Source organism: Bidens hawaiensis, unplaced genomic scaffold (assembly GCF_021521415.1).
Source record: "Bidens hawaiensis isolate Kalapana, Puna unplaced genomic scaffold, B.hawaiensis_p1.1 tig00030524_1, whole genome shotgun sequence".
Lineage (NCBI taxonomy): Eukaryota > Viridiplantae > Streptophyta > Magnoliopsida > Asterales > Asteraceae > Bidens > Bidens hawaiensis.
In genome coordinates this window covers 38,183-44,295 of record NW_027495091.1, presented here as the reverse complement: position 1 = coordinate 44,295, position 6,113 = coordinate 38,183, and positions in this window count along the sequence as shown.

Below are 6,113 nucleotides of genomic sequence, written 5' to 3'. Positions count from 1 at the left end.
TAAAAGTTCAAGGCTTTTTTCTAAAAATGATGCCACCATAATGACATCTAAAAAATAAGCAAAACTAAATGCCTATTATATAATAATAATAATAATAATAATAATAATAATAATAATAATAATAAACTAACTTTGTTGTAGTTGATGTCTGCAACTTCTTATATGGACCAACCAAGCAAAGATGCCACATAAGCAAGCACAAAGTTGATATTAGTTGGATCTCTATGGAGTCACCATAAAAAAGATTTTGACTCATTTGGTTTTGGTACGCATCAGGTGGTGCACTGGTCTCCAATAATATCTTATCAAAAGGCACCATTTTCAGCATCTTATTCGCCTTACTTTCTTTTATCCCATCTGTTAAAAAAACGCAATCATTTATTGATTATATACATATATTATAGATGAGCAAAAATGTCCACTTGCTTCATCAACATCAATTAGCTCTTGTTTTCTCATAAATTGCCATTTTGTTATGTGTATACTATAAGGGTGTTTAGTTTCAAGTTTCAGTAGAGAAAAGATTCTCAGGATTTGAAGCCATAAACGATGAAAATCGCATCACAAGTCTATATGTTTTCTTTCGAATAACATTTGGCTGCGACATGAACAACCCCGGTTTAAACAAATGATTTTAACTTTTTTGGTGTCTACACGATACGATTTCTATCTTAAAACAAACACAAAGATAAAAATTTAATAATCACCTGCAGTACATGGCAATAAACATTAAAGCCCGTAATTCCATGAAACTAACAAAAACATAACCTAATAAATGACACAAGAGTTAAACATGTCATTTATATGTTTACTTTCTATCATTATACATTTTTTTCATTATATAATCTACAATTGAATAATCACGAGTACACTATCTCCAAAACAAATTCGTTCATATTCGTACGAAGATAGATATGCATAAAAATCCATATTGTCGAACACCATGGCAAATGGTAATGGTGCGCTTTAGTCATTCAGTAATAAGCATACATTCTTTTTATTATTTTTAACATAATTAATCATATATAGTTGATTGTTGTTTTATAGTTCATACGTATCAACTGATGTGTTATAGTAGGCATCGATTAAAGCGTCACAAATCAGTCTTAAGCGGGCTTAATCGCCCATAATCGACGCCGATTGGCTCTAACTCCGGCCCAACTTACAGTTAATTTCTGGCAAATTCTGACCATTTTTGGGCCAATATTGTACTAATCAATGGCTTTTTTACAGATCGATGGAGAATAGAAGAATACATGCATGCCAAACTACCGGAGAGAAAGGCGGAAACAGTTGAGAATGATAAACAAAGAAATAGAAAAATAGTCTTATAGAAACTTATTCAAAATTTAAGTGTGATTGGAAAAGAGAAAACCATAATATTTAATATTGCATTATTGAATTAACTATTTTCATTATTTTAAAGTTTCTGTATTGCTTTTCCAAAAAAAAAGTTAGCATGATTTATTTTAATATTTTTTCCTATCGTAAATTCGTACAATTTCTTGAACAAGTTTTTACTTAGAATATAATTCACAATTTAATTTCTTATATATTTTTATTTTTGTGATGTCTTTCAAAATCAGTTTTTTTTCCTCAAATGATGCATGCCCATAGCAAACGAGGAACCAAGTAGTTATTTTATTTTCTTTTGTTACTTCATTATTTAATTATATATTATGGTGTTTTTTTTAATAAGTCACGCTATAGTGTTTTAGTTCACATAGATGTTCATCGTGTTTTAGTTTGTATTTTATGAATAGCTTGTATATTTTCTTTATTCATAGTGTTTTTATCCATTGTAATTATCTTCGTTATTCATACTGTTTTTGTTCTTTGTAATTATTGTTAGATGAATTATAGTGTTTTTGTTCATTGTATTTTAAAATTGGATTTTGGTTACTTGTAATTGTATTTTAAAATTATTGGTGTGTTTTTGCTAATGATGTTATGTCAAGAACAATATGTTGATGTTTATTATTGGTGTGTTTATGTTATTGGTGTTATGCCAAAATGAAATATAACATAGTGATTATCATGAACGAATCAACAAAAAATGAAATCTAACACACCGACCAACATAAACGATTCCACAAAAATGTTGATTTTTTAAAATGTATACATAAAATAACACAGTGAATCTAAAAAAAATTGTATTTTTGGAATATTAGATTTGATCTAACCTAAAAAATCGCAACTATTAATTGCATATTGATAGTTTCTTTATATAATAAAACACATTAGACGATTATGCCCTTGGAGTGTTATAAAACAAATATAAAAATATAACACATCCACAAATAAACCCACTTGCAATCTTAACCATTAGATCATTCAATCCAACGCACCAGATCTCTTCCTACACTTTTTAGACACACTTCAGATTTTAGTATAACCTCTCCCTATATATATATATATATATATATATATATATATAAATAAAAGTTATAACACTCATGATTTTTTTTTCTTTATTCAAATATCACATAAATAACATAATTGATGTTTAACCAAAGTACATCCTTTTAATTTAGTTATGTCACATTTATTTTACCTACAGTTATTTATTTTTAAAAGATGAAAAATATCTTTCTACACCATTTAAATTTTGGTCAAACCTCCTTCCCCAAAGCATTCTCCTAATCAATTTTATCATTAAAATATTCTTAAGAGTAACCTCCTTACTTTCGTATAAATAAGAACTCACTCCCACCCCTTTCATTCTTTACACCAATCTTTGAACACTTCAAGAGAATTATTTCTTTATTTTCCATCCATTTCAGATGTAGGATTTTATTTATTCAAGTCTTCTTCATCTTATTTCTATTTATTTTAATTCTTGTTCATACTAGTTAATCAAATGGTCACATGAAAATAACACAATCATGACTGGGAATCCACATAATCCGTACACCATGGTGTATAGGGTGGATGAGAGGAAGAACATAAGAAGATGATCGATTACACGAAGGTCAAACTTGAAACGTTCTTGCATCTTTATTTATCTGTTTTGAATCTTTATTTTTTTATTCAAAGGACCCAAGGATTTTTTATTATATATTCTCATAAATGTTATATAATCATATCTAAAAAGGTCCATAATTTTATTTCATCAAAATCCTTTTTGAAATCGTTAAAATATTGCTTCTAGCAATATTTCAGTTTTGCTATTAGATATGTCCGTCAAAGAAATAGGCATATGTTGTTCATAACAAACTGAAAGAGTGCAATGCCTGATTCTATGATACATTTCATTGAAATACGGTTCTAAAAACTATTTTTACGCATTTTAATTCATTCGTATGAATTCGCAATCAATATTTTATAAGCAGTATGCTAATTCGTACCCTCTGATTTACATGGCTGTTTCGGCCTATTTAGGTTACGAATTTGTAAAACTTTTCTAAATGAAAGTTGTTCAAAACATTCTAATTTAGTAGACTGGAAAGTCTTGATTTATAATAAACTTGTGTGATATTTTAAATACCTTAAACAAAACAGAACAGTTTTCTGTCCAAAAACCAATTTTGTATTTGATCTTCCTTTTTGATCTTTTCCTTGTTTTTATCTTTTATTTATTCATTTAATTTAGTATTCTTTAAATTTTACAACCCCGTTATCTTGTCCTTAATTTTGTATCTTCTTTATTACTTATAGTTTCGTGAGATTCGACCGCTTCGGTTTGTTAACTCGCTTTCGGTTATTATTTCAAGTTGTCTTCAATCTTAAATGTGAGTTTCTCACACCCCCTTTTTAACCTTTTTACTATTTTGGGGGTAGCATATATATCCTATAAACATTACAATTTTTTTTATTCATTATTTACAAACTACAATTCGCTACATGGACTTGTGTGGTTACTTGTTACTTGCTCAAAATTACTTGCATATAGATTACTTCAAGATAGTATGATCATACGCCCCCATTTGCGCTCAAGACCTTGTTGTTATAAGTAAAAAAGGCATCATTATCCGAGCACATTGGTTGTTACCAACTGGAAAGGACATTACTTGCGCTTATCCGAGTACGTTGTGTAACATCCCGTTTTCTAATTCGGTTAATAAATGAAAATAAGAGTTGTTATGGGTCGGGCTAGTGTTGGGTAAATGGACATGGGTTATGGACTTGGGTTATGAAGAAAGAGGAAAAGACCATGGGCTTAAGCCCATGATCCATAAATATATAAACCTTTAATCACCCATTGATCATTCATTTCACACATATTCCATACACCACCAAAACACACACTTAGCTCTCTCTCATCTTACTCTCTCTCTCTCTAGCCGAAATCACCAAGTAAAACCGATCCCGATCCCGATCCAAGGTATGATAGTATTTTGTTGTATAAGCTTAAACCCGTTAGATATAGTCATGAAACGACGAGCCGACATCGTTAAACCGTTAACGTCACGAGATCCGGGTGGAATCGGGTATAAACCGAGCCAAAGATGAGCTTAGGGATCACCCTAGCTCAGATATGGATCGAACGGGGCGAAAAACGGTGAAAAACGAGTTAAAACTCGTTTTTCCGGCAAGTCCGCGGTTTTCCGGCGACGGCGCCGGAAAAGTTAATACGAGGTAGGTAATGTCAGGGAATGTTCTAACATTCCCTGACCTAACCCTAGTTCGCTAACGGGTATTTAGCGAATTAAGGGTGATTCGCTAACTAATTCGTCTTAGGGAGCATAACGAACTAGCTCTAGTTCGTGTCCGGTTCGTTAAGGGAAAAGGGTAACGAATTACCCTTGATTCGTATAGCCAGTTCGTTAGAAGAAGATAATGAATTAGATGGACCGATTCGTTACCTGGACTGGTTTGCTATGGACTGATTCTCTAAGAGTCCAGTTCGTTAGAGGGATTCAATTCGTTACAGGAACCGGTTCGTATGACAACCCGATTCGTTAAGAATAATGTAATGAATTGGAAGTTTAACATAATGAAAAGAACAGTCCCTGGACTTAGAAAAAAATGATTTAATTACAAAGAAGCCCTTGAACTTTTAAGTTAGCAAATTAATTAACGATTCAAAATACTAATGGAAAATGTGTTAAGACAGTTAATAAAAATGTGTTAAGACAGCTTAACCCCAGCTAGGGGCTCTGCCCCTTGGACCCCGCTAGGGGCTGCCGTCCCTAGAACCCCACTGCCAGGGGCGCTGCCCCCGGACCCCCGTTCGTTTTGGGTTATAATCCAACTAGAAATATGATATGGATAGCGATAGATAATTGATACGTGTAATTGTTATACAGTTAGTCGTGCACAGCTCAAGAGAGGAATAACTATAAACGGTGAACGTAACCGAGTTCAGGTGAGTTTCTAACCCCATTCCTTGTTATGTTTTCGGGGCTGTGTGCATACTCGATGTGATTAGTTAATACACTTACCTTAAGTGGTAAGTGTATGCTTTATATGATTATGTGTGGATGAGTGCTTGACGGTGCGTGAACGATCTTCGGATATTGCATGTACCGACGGGTGATAGTTTGAAGATATGAACGAGTATATAAAGTGAATGATTGCTTCTCGGTACGTGAACGATCTTCAGATATTGCACGTACAGTTAAGTTATAATGTTATGTATAATGTACGAATGACATGTATGTATGTTATGAAGGAATGTAAGAGATAGCCAGGTACAGAGAAAATGGACTGAGCCCTAATAATACTCAAGGTAGAAAAGGGACTGAGCCCTAATAATACTCAAGGTAGAAAAGGGACCGAGCCCTTTATTGTCTCGAGGCAAAAAGGGACTGAGCCCTAATAATACTCAAGGCAGAAAAGGGACCGGACCCTAATAATATTCGAGGCAGAGTAGAATAATGTAAAGTATAATTTAGAATAAAGTATGAAGGTAAGTATGTATATTGTGTACGAATTATAAAAGTATGAAGTACGTATGGAAGTACGTAGTTATGAATGTATTGAATGTTGTATGATTAACTAGAACTCACTCATCGTAGTTGACTTTTAGTATGCACGCAGGCTAATCGACTGAGACAATTGGCTTGAGGAAGACACATGGTAGGATCCGAAGAGGCTGGCATCTGGAGATTTGTCGTGATGTTAAAATACTATGTTTTATGTTATGATTTTGAAAGACAAGTTATGGATGT